Below are 14,721 nucleotides of genomic sequence, written 5' to 3'. Positions count from 1 at the left end.
ATAAAGAACAGTTATCTTGTTTATTTATAGCAAAGGAGCGCTGTTTTCCTTATCTGTCGGATGGCCGAGGGTCGGCTCCGTTTCACATATCAATGTCAACTTAGCCTAATATAAGGATATTATTATACCTTCTTATTAATATCCCACATTTCGATAACTATGTAGGCACTTAAGCAAAATGTAGTAGCTAGAACTAAATTGATATTTTGCTAGGAAGTACGGTTATAGAAAGTCAAGTGAGAAATAGAAGAATAGTATAGAAGAATTTGTAAGGCGGTAGATAAATAATGGTTCGACCGGGCATCGCTATACCTGTGTCTAGAATTACCTAAGCCGTTCTTCACCAAAGCCATGAGATTGTCGTTTGTTTCAGTGAAAAGGCGTGGATTCCAGCTGACTTACAAATGAGGCGATCATTTTAGTCTTCAAGTATGACAACGTATGCTATCAGCTTCCAGCTTATTCCTAAATGCATATTAAGAGATAATTTACCTGCCTTGGAATTAGGGGAAACAAAAGCTCTCAAGTATTGAATTCGAGAAATAGGGTACATATTCACATGCAAGGGTTTGGTAACTTTATTGTGTAATTAGCGCTAATACACTACATGTTACTATATTGCTGTTTAGGCACACGCGACATATTGTCCCTTTAATAGCCTTCTTACATTGCCGGAAATTTACGCGTGCGTTAGGGATGTTATGAATATGAAATTTCGGATCTGGATACGGATCTATTAAAAATATGATATTGGTTTCGGATATGTTTATGTAGGACGGATAGTTTCGGTTACGTCTACTAAATTTTATTGATTGGATTTTATAGAATTTATGGAATTGTAAGTCAAAAATATACAAATATGTAGGTATGTAGGTACATACATGATTAACTTCATCTTTAAAATGACTCATAGTGATGCATTTAGACTCCGCTCTCGCCCAAAATTTTTAGAAAATTTTATATCGGAGTCGCTTACGGTTTCGGAAACTTTTTTATTCCGGAGATCCAGTAGTTCGGATACAATAACAGAACTCCATAACATCCCTAGTGTACAAAGTACATACACACATAAATTCCCTTGTTACTTACATAAGAGCTTACATGTCCCGCGACATAACAAATCAATTCTGTCTTAATAATCATGTTACGAAGATGAAATCGAGCCGCCGTTTCGCTCCATATAGCCTTCCGGTGCAAAGGTGGACATTGATGGATGGGCTTTGAAACTGAACTTATGAATTGGCACTAGCGTGCGATACTGCTATTTTAGGATTATTTTATTATTAAGGATCTCTTTGTTATTTGCGAATTAAGAATAACCTAGTATGGCTCAATCTATACTAATATTATAAAGAGGAAAACTTCGTTTGTTTGTTTGATTGTAATGAATATAGGCTCAAAAACTACTGCATTATCCACGAGTAACATAGGCTATATTTTATATGAAATATATTTGATAAATAGATTTTGAGGCGGTACAAAGTGGCAAACTTTGTCAGCTAGTAAAATATAAAGAGAAAAATCGACCCCTCCTACGTGTAATATCGTAACCCACAAAAGTACCTTTTCGTTTTTATTGCATAATTGCCTTATTTTAATGTGTTTTATCGACACAAATAACTTTGTAAAGCGTATAAAATAAAATATACATATACCAAATATCATAGGGATACTTGCAGAAATGCAGATTTTAATCGCATTTTAGCATATTCGGAACTTTGAAACGCTCTCCTGTAAAGTTGTCATTTTGCATTTACGATATTATACGTAGGAGGGGTCGAAATAGCGGTTTCATTCGTTATTTTGCTTTGTACTTGCGATTGATACGTTTTTAAATTGTACATGCGTATACTATGTTTTTTTTTATAATATAGGAGTAGCAGACGAGCATGCAGTCCACCTGATGGCAAGTGGCTACTGCCGCCCATGGACATCTGTAATAAACCCCAGATAGGATTAGATATTCCTACCTGAGGTCGGCCACAGATGCGCCGCTACCCATGAGAACTAAGCTGGAACGCCTCGCAAAAGTCTGTCTCCCTTACCAAATCCTTCAAAACGGAACACAGCAGCGCCTAACACTGCTGTTGTTAGGTAGAAATAGGTGTGGCGGTGGTCCCGCCGGAGTCGAACCACAAAGGGTTCTTCCACCTTCCAACCTTCTATGTACTTAAAGTAACAAGGCCTTGTTTATCTTTTTTCTTTGGTCTGGGCCTGAATAAATTAAAATAGACCAATTAGTTTCTAGATGATGACCTGAGATTATATCGACGTTGCCGTTGTCGTAGTCTTATTGTGCGTAGTGAAGAAAGAAACGTTTGTAAAAAAAATTGTATCTGCAGAAATTATCAATACAAAGAAAACATATGAGTATCTAAACTTTTGATGATAGCAAATATAAATAAAATATGCAAAAGCAACCTACATGAAACATGAGAATGACGGTTTCCTATAAAATAGAATACTAGATTTTTATTTAATGACTAATATTTCGTTATATATTCGCTTAAATATCGATATTATCGTAATTTGTGTCGTCGCCTTTATAGAGCCAAAGTAAATCATCGCGGCGAACGATTGGATCCTGGGGACCGGATACGACGATATTATAATGTGTCCGTCCAATGTTTGCGCTTTAAAAGGCGGATTATACAGAGGAAGTGCTGATACAAGCGACGCTCACGACCTTTTCTTATCGCGTCAAGTCAGTTATTTTTCTTCCAAGAACACGACCGGTACAATGATTAATTATAAACATGACACACTTAAGCGGCACGATAATACAATATTATTTAAGCCGTCTCGACCGTAGATGTAATACCTAAAGATGAGTTACCTAGAAAACTTGTAACATACAAAATGCTCCAATTGGTGTAACTCAACTCCAGTCGCTCTCGCGCGGCGTAGTAATTGACACGTATGCCACTGTTCACGTTAAATGTCATTATTTTAGTCTTTTAAGCCTCAAAATGTCTACTTGTGCAATGCATAAATGTACAAAATATGCAAAAAAAAAAAACAAGGTTTAAGAAATCAAGTAAATGAGGAGAAATTATTATATTTTGATTATTTTTCCAGGTGTTGTGTTTGGTCCGCCAGGATTTCATAATTGACAAGATAGAGGCAATAATACATTGCCTTATTTTCCACAAGTAAAGAGACAGAGACGCAAAGTTTACGTCGATATTTACGTATGAATGAAACTTGAAACGCAATGTCAAACACTGCTTGTCTTTTTTATTATATTGTTCCAATTGCTCTGTCACTTACAGAATATTTGTCTATGTAGTAATATGTAAGTAAAATGGAAAATGTGCATGTGTGTCAATGCGCTTGCGTTTCTCTCACTTTTTCGAGTTGTTTAGTGGGCACGTAACCCATCTATAATAAAAACATCATTGGTCTCGACCATTAATAAAAATAAATGTTCCGCAAAAATGTTTCCGACGATAAAGCTCTGATAGTTGCGAAGATTCATAATAAAGGCTCGAAAATGGTTATAACTTTTGCGCGGGTCTTTTGTGCGATCCCAATCTCCCTGTCCGTCGAGATTACAAATTCATAACAAAGCGGGGAAGGCAGAAAATTGGCTGAGTCCATTAACTGTCGATAAAAAGTCGGGACGTCGCGGAAATTCGCTTTTCACTCCCCATTACACACGTAACCGTAATCTCCAACTTATTCCGTAACGGCGCTTTGGGCTTAACTACCGATGTTTTCAACTTTGGTTGCCTAGTTTAGTTGCAAAACTGTAGTTTCGATATTACGCTGAGCTGGGTTTCTAGGAATTCAAAGGTTTCAGTTTTAGTTAGTGCACATAAACGTTATAAGTAATGTAGAGGTAATTCAAGTATCATATTATTTACTAGGTATTTAGGTATTTGTAGAAGTGACCCGAGGACATGTAGGTAGGTATATTTCCTACCTTTTTCTTACTACAAATAAAATAATATTCCTAAGTTTATTTTCTTTTGAGTAAAGGATATTTTACAAAACTCTAAAACACAAAAGCAATCATAAACTTTTGAGTACTTATCTCCGAGCCACCCTTGGCACCCCTTGGACTATTTTCAATTTCAAATCATATTGATCTCCTATAAGCACCCTTATATTTTATGACACCCTTGCTGATAATAAAAGTACTTCCTTTCCCTTAGTCAGTATAATTTGTGTGATTATATTTCTGCCTAATAAGCAAACGTTTTCCTGCCAACTAGAATTGGTAGGTAAAACATTGGATCGATTATTACGGGCTTTAGTCATATAACTTCCATAAGATTCGATATCACTTGTTTAACAGGAGGATAACACGACGCTAACTAAACTTTAAAAATTTAACGAGCACGACGTTATAAGACGCATACCAACTAGAACAAAGTTTCTGCATTCGTACCAACTTTCCGAGTTGAAATAAGAAATAAATATTTTAAAGAAATATTTCCAGCGAAACTAAATTAAAAAGTCGCTAGAGAAACGTGCATGGATAGGAAAAAGAATGCACTGTACATTAATTAATACTGACTAGGTTCATTACTCTTATTAGCTGGAGTACGTTGAATAAAAGATGATTCGGTGCAAAAAGTAGTATCTATCTAGTAAGAATCCAGCGATATCAGTCACTATGATAAATGAAAGTGTGTCCTATTACCACGAACTCGGGTTCATTTATTCGATGCTGAGAATTGAATTATTGCGTAGCTGGACAGAAAGTGGGTTTTTAGTGGAGCACTGTACTATTTGTATTGCTGTTGTGTACATTGTTAATGTTTTTTTTTGTAAAGTAGGAGTAGCAAACGAGGATTCTGTCGGAATTATGATAAGTGTGGTCACTTATCATCATTCCGACAGATGTCTATTATATAGAATGATGATAAGATTAAGAATCCTATAGACGTCTATATAATAGATTTCAATATATATAATATGCAGTAGCCACTTACTATCAGGTGGACTGCATACTCGTCTGTTACACCAAAATTATATTAAATTCGTTCAAAAAAAGTTCTGTAAAGAATCTACTTTGAATAAAAAAATATCTGATTTTATTATATTATTATATTACTACAGTGATCCAATACAGATTTAAATTATGTGTAATTATACTGTCTATTATATAGACGTCTATTATCAATTACAGATAGAATTAAAGTCATACTTGAGGTTGAATATAGTTGCGTTGCTAGCGTTGAGGACTAAGATGGAACCCTTTGTAGAAGTGTTATTAACAAATCCGTTTATATACTAATTTATAATGTACATTACGGATGATAATTGTATTTTTAAAACACTTCGAGACAATATGCGATAAAGCGCTTACAAAAATCATTCACAATATTGTCGCATGTTATTAAACTTATTAAGCATGACATAATGTCGTTGGCTACAAAATTAAATATGTGTAGCGCGTTATAATTTTAAATAGGCACTGGCGACCAGAGATAACTCAGTTTGTGGCGTCGCTTGCCTTGCATTCATGCACTGTTATGAATAGTGATGGAAACTGTTTGCATAACTAAAGTGATAGGTTTGAAGTATGTTTGATCTGCCAGTTTGCAAGTCTTGAGTTCGAATGTTAAATGAATGTTCGAATGGGTCTAATTTTATTAGGTTTAGGTTAGGTTATGTTAGGTTAGTTTAGGCACGTGAACACAAAGTGTAAATTCCGAAATGCACGAATAATATTTATAAAGTTATACAAATTTGAAGGATAACAATTGCTTTCCTTATTACCTAATTGTAGTACTTTTGCGTGGTTATTTATATAGATCTGATGTTTTGGAATATTTACCTGTACATAATGTGATTCCTTTGATAACAAACAAAAACAAAAACTGAAATCTAAAATACCTAAATATTTAACTTTTGGTAAAAAAAAAAAAATGTTTTCACGTTTACTTTACTTCATTTATAGTAGAACTCTTATATTTTTCTAATAATAAAGTTATATTTCTAGTGTATAAAATATTTTTGAAAAATCTCCCATGTTTTCCCGATGCGAGATATTGGCAGCGAACTTTGTTTGATTAAATCCGCGCGAAGAGCACAAGGGTTGGGCAAATATTTGTAAAGTCCGCTTTACTTTCAAGATTAAATCTGATGTATTTATGATATATTTTTAAGATAAAACTGTGGTGCGTTTGGTTTGGCAAATGTTTGTTCAAATATAGTACGAGTAGTGAAATCTTCGCTTTTAAATAGTTCTCAATTTTAATTTAGTTAGATCTAGTGGTGCTGTCCAATATATCTGAATAAATATTATGAACCGACATTAATATGCCAATTGACGACGACAACATATTTTAACTTAATTTCAAAAACAGCATTCTGCTATTTTAATGATTACTAAACTGTTTATTTAGTTATCATCATCAACCTATTATTGCAGCAATACTTGTTACTGCTTTCAGGTTAAGAGTTAGAGGCACTACACTAATCTAATTAGTTTGTGGGTTACTTTAATACTTCGGTGATGGGTAATGGGTGGTGGGTTATATTCCGCACCAAACTGCTAGTCTGCTCTGAAGTTGTTGCGAGCAGGTGTAGACATACAATTTGCTATGGCGACGCGATTGGTCTCTATATTCAGAGCGGACTAGCAGTTTTACGCGGACTATAGCTCACCATGTTCCACGTCACAGTTAAAGGTGAAAATTCATTTCTAATGTCATAATTTTTAACAGGGTTTTACAATAATATTCTAAGTAAGTAATTATGATGCATACATAAGTATAGATATCTCACCGCCTTGTTATTGAAGGAAGCTATTAAATGGCTTAAAAGGCTGACAAATCTGCCGTTTAATGGCTGTCATGGTGTAAGTTACGCGGAACAATGCCGACATGCGCAGTTAAGACACGAAACCGAAGAAAAAGTGCGGAAAAATAGCGTTTCATTCGTAAATGATCTAAAAACTAATTTTTTTAATATTTTTCAAACACGAAAATAGATGAGTTACAATTTCAATTGTCAAAACTGGTACATTTTCTTGTTAGGAGTGAGTAATCTTTACTAATCTATGTTATGATGTTATTTAATGTTGCTATAATATTGTAGTTACCTATTTATATGTATCTTTATATACTCAATTAACACCATAACTTATAGATCTAGGCAAGGTACGAAAGCGATGTAGGTGCAGTGGCGGATTTACCAGCAGGCTGAGTAGGCTTCAGCCTAGGGCGGCAGATTTTTGGGGCGGCAAATTTGGGGACCGAATTTTGTTTTTTTTTTTTGCTAATTAGGAAGCTAGTTCTTTCATGCCTTAAATGTGTCATGAACTGGCGTGACGAGCAAAAAAAAAGGGAATCGAGGTACGAGGTGACGAGCAAAAAAAAAACAGAAGCGCAAACTACCTCATCTGATAAACTACCTAGTCCGATAAACTACCTGACATGACAATTATAGAAGCAGGGGCGGCAAAAACTGTACAGCCTAGACTTAGAACTGCGTGTTCCATAAATTGTTTAAAATATTGGCGTTCCGACTGTTATCTACTCGTATGTAGGTACGGAGTTGTTTGGTGAAACTAAAGGAAAGCGCGCCCGTTCAAATATTCGTTTAATCTAGATTTTTGTACGAGGCACTCGAATTAAATTGTTTTAGGGTCCGCATTTTCTAACGAGTTAGAATCAGTGATGTGTGACTAATTTTATTGCTTTTTATTGGGCTTAATTTGTACTAAGGCTCGATTAGAAATTAATTATCACTTGCTTAAACGCTGAAGGAAAACATCGTGAGGAAACCTGCATACCTAAGAGATTTATAAAAAATGAAAAATAAAAAAAACTCAAAGGTATGTGAAGTCTACCAATACGCACTTGGCCAGCGCGGTGGACTATTGCCTAATCCTTCTCATTGTGAGGGGAGACCCGTGCCCAGCAGTGGGACAGTAATGGGTTGATGATGAAGGCTCGATTAAATTGTACAAAGCTAATAATAGATAATATGTATAAAAAATTCGTGTTTATGAAAATTACGTGACATTTTGAATAAAGTTTCATTTTAATGAAAATTTCGTGACATACTCAACTTAACCTCCTCTTCATAAAGAGGAAGAGAAAATCTATTTCAGACATTTGAAAAAATTTCAAGTTTTGTATTGTTGAGTAGAGTGTGTAAGGAAGGGTCTCTCTAACATAAGGCACGGTAAATTATTTCTCTGAGGTAGCAACACTAAAGACCCATCATGTACGTGACCGTCCTGCGGTACGACTTATCTTACAACGGCAACTTCTATCCGTCCGTCCATGGACCGCAGTGATCACTTACCATCAAGTGGCCTTCACACTCATTTACAAATTCCCATTCATAGATAAATAAACGGATTAAAACACTTTCTACACTCACAGCCCCACATTAGAATTCCCTGTGTTGTGTGTGTCGTGGACACACACAAAGACGAATACACAAACACCCAGACCCAGAACAGATATCTAAATACATCATTCAGATATCTGTCTGGCCGGGGATCGATCCCGGAACCCTTTGCGCGTCAACCCATATGGTGACCGCTCCGCCACGCTGGTCGTCAAATATTATATATCTTTTGTTTAATGTATGTAAAAAAGTATTATATTTAAACACGACACTACACATTATATCGTGATACATACATGGACGTTTTCCAGTACTTTAAACAACCGCTATAAAGTTATGTTCTTTATAAAGTTCTAGCCGTTTATATGATAGTATTGCTAGATTTTATGATTGCTTATAAAACATGTCTTCTTGTCGTTACTTATACGAACAGAGAATATAAATTTTATTATTGTCGTAAAGTCAAATAAGGTGTATCGTGAATTCATGATATTTCATGAATTTTATATAGGTTCGTGTTAGATAGTTTACAACTTTATGATGTGTCTGTAACTGTAAAAAAGCAATAAAAGCAAACGAAATCCTTCTGTTAAATGATTACTGTTGACTAGAAGACCAGTAGGAGGTACTATAGACCAGTCACTATACATATACATTTGTAGAACTAAAATTGTTACAGACCCTGTATTTGACATTTATGTCTTTTGTAACCAACATATAAAAACATAGTTATTCGCCAAAAAATAATACAAATAAGTATTTTGTGCTGAATGAGACTAGCAAGTATCAGGGTAAATTAAGAGGAAAGAAATATTTTAGGTATTGTACAAAATTTCCCATTCTTTAATGTCGGACTTGGATAAAAGTTCTGTCACAAACAAAAGTTGACATGACCATCAACTATCGCCACAAAATTTGTTATATTTTTGTTTGATTTCTATTAAAATTTCTTCGAACAAACAGACAGACACACAATCACGGATGTATCACTATCATAGGCATGCTGAAAGCTTAATAGAGTAACACGGGGATGTCATACATAATTGATAGCGTCTTGTAGAACACCCTGAGGACCCATAGCGAGATGGAAGGGTCAACATGACTTATTAATTTGATACGTTAGCAATGAGAGCCCTAATATTAAATAAGGACGCGTCACATGATAGGCTCTAAATTAGTTAAGAGTACCTTAGAAACCGGGCGGCGTCTGCTTCGAATTCTAATTAATTAATTATATAACTTAGATTTAAATTTTAAAGTATGAACTTTGATCTCTATTTTTGGTTCATGTTTAGTTATTTGCGTATTACAAAAAAATATTATCTGTTAGGGTTTTGAAATAGAGTTAGGATTCTCTGTAGAATCATTTATTATCTAGATTAAAATTTTAAATTACGAATTCAGATTTTTATTTTGGGTTTATGTCGAGTTATGTGCCCATTGTAAATTAATATAACCTTTGTCTTTCTTTCAGTAGGTTTCCTAAAATTGAGATAATAACCGATGTCCATAGACAGTGGAGTATCTACAACGCGTGATACATGAATTCCCTTACCTTAAAATCGATGGAAGCCTCAACTCGACTTTGTAAAATAATTGACCTGTAACAAAGTAAGTTTTAACATTAATTGCTTTAAAATTATGTAGCATACATGTTATATTTTGAAATTTGGTTGAATCCGTATGTTCTACTGGGTACCTATCACCGCCACACTTATTTCTTAAGGTTAAGCAGTTCTTTTTTATGATATAGGAGTAGCAGACGACCATGCAGTGCAACTGATGGTAAGTGGTTACTGCCGCCCATGGACATGTGTAATCAACCCAAGATAGGATTAGATATTCCTACCTGAGTAACTTTCTACTGACTAAGCTGGAACGCCTCGGAAAAGTATGTCTCCCTTACCACACTCTTCAAACCACAGCAGCGCCTAACGGTGCTGTTATGAGGAAAAATAAGTGTGGCGGTGCCACCGAAGTCGAGCCACAAAGGGTAGGCTTCAGGTAGAACTACAAGTTCTAATTCTATACTGAATTAGTTACAAACAATGTAAAAACGAGTTGCCTGCAAATTATACATAATTATTGGTTACAATGTAATAATGTATATAAGTTACAAAATAATTGAGTCGCAGTATAAATGTTGAACGCTTCATTTATCTGCATTGATATATTACAATTTTCCGCCATAAATCTGCGTAAACTTTGTAAATATTTGTTCACAAAACCACTGATTTCGCTTGAAGGACGTGATAGTAAAGTTCAAGTAAGCAATATTCGAGATCAGGGTTTTAACCCGAGGGTTAATTAATTAGTAAATAATGTATGCCGGCGTACGGTCAATATAATGTACATTGTACATATGCCGACGTTACAGTCAATATCTGCGTCATAGATATAAAGGTCTTATCGTAGCAATTAGCAATATTAGTCCATGTGGATTTAGTTGATTAATGAAAACAATATTATGTATCACCGTTAGATTGGTAACTATACCTTAGTAGGTATAGCACCATCCCTCAATCGAATCTATTTCCTAGAAAGTAAATAAGTCATAGATAAAGCTGTGATAGCTTAGTGGTTCGGTCTTTCAGTCAGGGGTTCCGGGTTACGAATGTCAAGCATACACCTCATGTCAAGTCATGTCTTATTAGTAAATATTGATATCACCTGCTATAACAATAAAAACACGTGAGGAAACCTATAACAGTCCTTAAAAATGTTTTCAAAAATGTATGCAGTCTACAAACTCGCACTTGGTCAGCTTGGTGGACAATAGAGAGACACAGGTTTCCTTTTGGGCGAGGGCCCAACAGTGGGATGGTAATGGATTGACGAGGAATAAGTTTTCGGCACCATTAACCTTATTATTGACATATACCTTTTTTTCTTTTTTTTTATAATATAAGAGTAGCAGACGAGCATGCAGTCCACCTGATGGTAAGTGGCTACTGCCGCTCATGGACATCTGTAATCAACCCCAGATAGGATTAGATATTCCTACCTGAGGTCGGCCACAGATGCGCCGCTACCCCTGAGGACTAAGCTGGAACGCCTCGGAAAAGTCTGTCTCCCTTACCACACCCTTCAAACCGGAACACAGCAGCGCCTAACACTGCTGTTATTAGGTAGAAATAGGTGTGGCGGTGGTGCCGCCGGAGTCAAACCACAAAGGGTTCTACCACCTTCAAAACCTATAAAGAAAACCTACATGCAAATGGAAACAAAAAGTAAATCTTTTATTAAATCCGCAATTTGTTGCCTGCATCCGTGACTGCGGCTGACAGTGGCTGATTGAAAACAATCAATTTAATCGTTAACTAGTTAATAACTTCCCCTCATTTAGCTCGCTCGAAAAAATACTTGCTTCTGTATTTACAGCTTATAAGGTACCTACATTAGCCTTGTAAAGGATTGTTTAGATTAGTACAATGTGTATTTTACTGAGTATGTATGTTACTATTGGCCTATATTTCTTTGTCGCTTATGACGGCCGTATTTACACCCTACACACCTATTTTTGCTTTACTGTGTGTGGATATGTTAGTTTTAAGTGTTAATGAAGTGTACCAATTTATTAGATGCTCTAACCTCCAATATATGTTAATGTGGTGACGATTATCTGTATAATGTGGTGACGATTATTGACGTCAATAGGCGGTAGAGAAGACTAATACTTTTATCAAAACTTAGGTACAATAACAAAGACCACTCTCCAATGATAAGGAATATAAATGTACCCAAATGATAGTTGTAAGATATTTGTTTGAGAGATTTATTCCTCAGAACACAAAGATTTTGTTTCAAATATATTCCATTCAGAACCACGAGCACTTCATGTTGGATCTATGATAAGTGTCTAATTAACAAAAGCAAGGTAAGAGCAAAGTGTCTTAAAAGCAAAACAAACGTCCTCTTCTAAGTAGCGTAGGTATCGCCTACCATAAATAATACAGCAGTTTGCAAGTTACAATCCGAAGCAAATACAACAAAGGCTCCCCTTGCATCAAGTGACCATACGTCCCGTTTGAAACTGGACAGTCCCTTTTTTCGTATTTCATCCCGTTGTCCCCAAAATGAACCTCGGGACACAAAATTGCCCTGTTTTCCCAAATTACAATAATGATAACTAAATATTAAAATCCATAAATTTAAAATAACAATGTTTTAAAAGTAAATTCATGTAATTTACAACAAACTCTTTCATCTGATGATACACATGTTATCATAGGGTGGATAAGAAAATTTCCGCTGTCTTGGATTTTTAGTAACGTCTAATTAAGTAACAGTAAATAGTATAATTGTGAAAAAAGGATGGGGTGCTCCATTTACCAGTATTCGAAAAGCGCCGCACACTTTTTCCACAATTATATTATTTACTGTTCCTTAAATGATTCCTAGATTGAAAATTATTTTACTAAATTGAAAATTATTTTTCTTTCTAGTTGATTTTATCATAAAAGCGTGTTTTAGTTTTTTAAACTATATTTTTTCAAGTAAAAAGTAATGGAAAAAAATCTATATCCCGTTTTGACTGTAATAATAATTGGTCAATTTACCCTTGCATCAAGTAGCAAGGTGCGAAGTTTGAGCATCGTCAAGGTATGATTATAAATGATGCAGGCTTCGTGTCTGCTTTCAGGCTAACAGAGGGCGTCTGGATTCGTCTGGCTACGCGCGTGTAACGTGTACACTGAATATTTAATTCTCAAGTGTGACTTGTGTATTTCAGGATCACACTCATTTATTTACGACTACAATGTAACTTTTTTATAATGTACAAGTAGCAAACGAGTACGCAGTTTGCCTGATTTTACTGCCGCCCGTATCTCTGTATCATAGATTAGAAAAGATTACTCACTCCTAACAAGAAAATGTAACCAGTTTTGACAATTGAATCTGTCAGTGTCATCTATTTTCGTGTTTGAAAAATATTAAAAAAAATTAGTTTTTAGATAATTTACGAATGAAACGATATTTTTCGGCATTTTTTTTTCGATTTCGTGTTTTTGAACCACTTAACTGCACATGTCGGCATTGTTCCGTGTAAATTACACGATGACAGCTATTAAATGGCTGAGACATTTGTCAGCCGTTTAAGCCATTTAATGGCTCCTTCAATTACAAGGCGGTGATATATCTATACTTATGTCGTTCTGTATAGTCAATTCCAGATAGGATGAGTTACCTACCTGAAGTTAGTTGAAGATGCGTTGCCATCTCTGAAGGTTAGTAAGTCTCCATTAACACAACTTTCAAATCAAAACACAAAAGTTGCGCTTCGAAAAAAACAGAAATGGTTGTGTCGGTGCTGCCTCAAAAGTAGAGTCAAGAAATGTTCAACCACATTTAATCTTTCATAAAAATAAAATCTTCACTCATTTCTTTACAACTTTAATAAAGACGGTAAATGTAATTTTAATTTTTAAGTTAATTAATAACATGTAACACAGTCCTTATCGCATTTCCGTCTATTTTTAAGAAGATAGGCGTCGACTTAAACTTTTTATATATAGACATTGCTCATTATAATAAATTCGATAACAAACTGATGGCTTACAGTATACGATACAAAGATACTTGCCTCAAACCCTCATTAAGATACGGCCCGGCTTTATAATTGCACCCCTCATTAAGAGGGGATCGGTCTCGCAAATTAGAAATTTCTGGCGAGGTGTAGATTAGATGGATACAGAGCTTGACTTTCAAAGCCTGCATTATTATGTTTAAATGTCCTAGTGGCTTTAAGATCTGTTTTGTTTACACTTACCAAAGATAGCGTTACTTTAAGTTATATTGACACAGGACATTTCAGCTATGTATTTATGTATATACTTTCTTACTGTATGTGTACACCCTACCTTCTTACGATCACATATTTCTTTAACTCCATCCCAAAGGTTGTCGGGAAGAAATCGCTTCTAAGCGATAAGGCCGCCTTTTTGTACGCTATTTTATTTTATTTAGGCAAAGTTACAACCAGTACATAGTATAACATGAAATCGTAGTACAATAATGGCCATTTACAAGTTTCCACATATGTAATATAATATCCCATTTATTGTGTTATATGTATCTTATATGGTGTACATATAAAGAGTATTTGTTGTTGTTGTTGTCATATTTTTATGTGATTAAGCGGCAAATGAGCATGGTACGTGGGCACTGCCGCTTATGGAAATCTGTAACTCACCTCAAAAAGGACACGAATCTTACCAAAGGTCAATGAGAGATGTGTTATTACACTAAAAACGAAATGTGAATAACACAACATAACAATTAATTGTTATATTATTATACACTATTATAAAAAGCAATGATAGCCTAGTTGTTAAGAAACTCGGCCTCTCGATCGAGGGGTCCGAGGTTCAAATCCCAAACGCACCTCTGATTTTTCAAAATTAT

General features: G+C 35.1%; 1 protein-coding gene across 2 annotated transcripts in view; it reads right to left on the bottom strand.

Annotated features, from left to right (window-relative positions):
* Dg (Dystroglycan) overlaps positions 1-14,721 on the bottom strand; it is a 162,117-nt gene that overhangs the window by 119,390 nt on the left and 28,006 nt on the right. For both annotated transcript variants that reach the window (XM_073086683.1, XM_073086685.1), the window contains exon 2: positions 9,872-9,917. The gene's annotated coding sequence lies outside the window, so the exon portion shown is untranslated. The remainder of the gene's footprint in view (positions 1-9,871; positions 9,918-14,721) is intronic.

Source organism: Epargyreus clarus, unplaced genomic scaffold (assembly GCF_041222505.1).
Source record: "Epargyreus clarus isolate Ecla_fem2 unplaced genomic scaffold, WU_Ecla_fem_2.2 ptg000024l, whole genome shotgun sequence".
Lineage (NCBI taxonomy): Eukaryota > Metazoa > Arthropoda > Insecta > Lepidoptera > Hesperiidae > Epargyreus > Epargyreus clarus.
The sequence above is the reverse complement of the archived record's forward strand: the minus strand, read 5'-3'. Positions and strand labels throughout refer to the sequence as shown.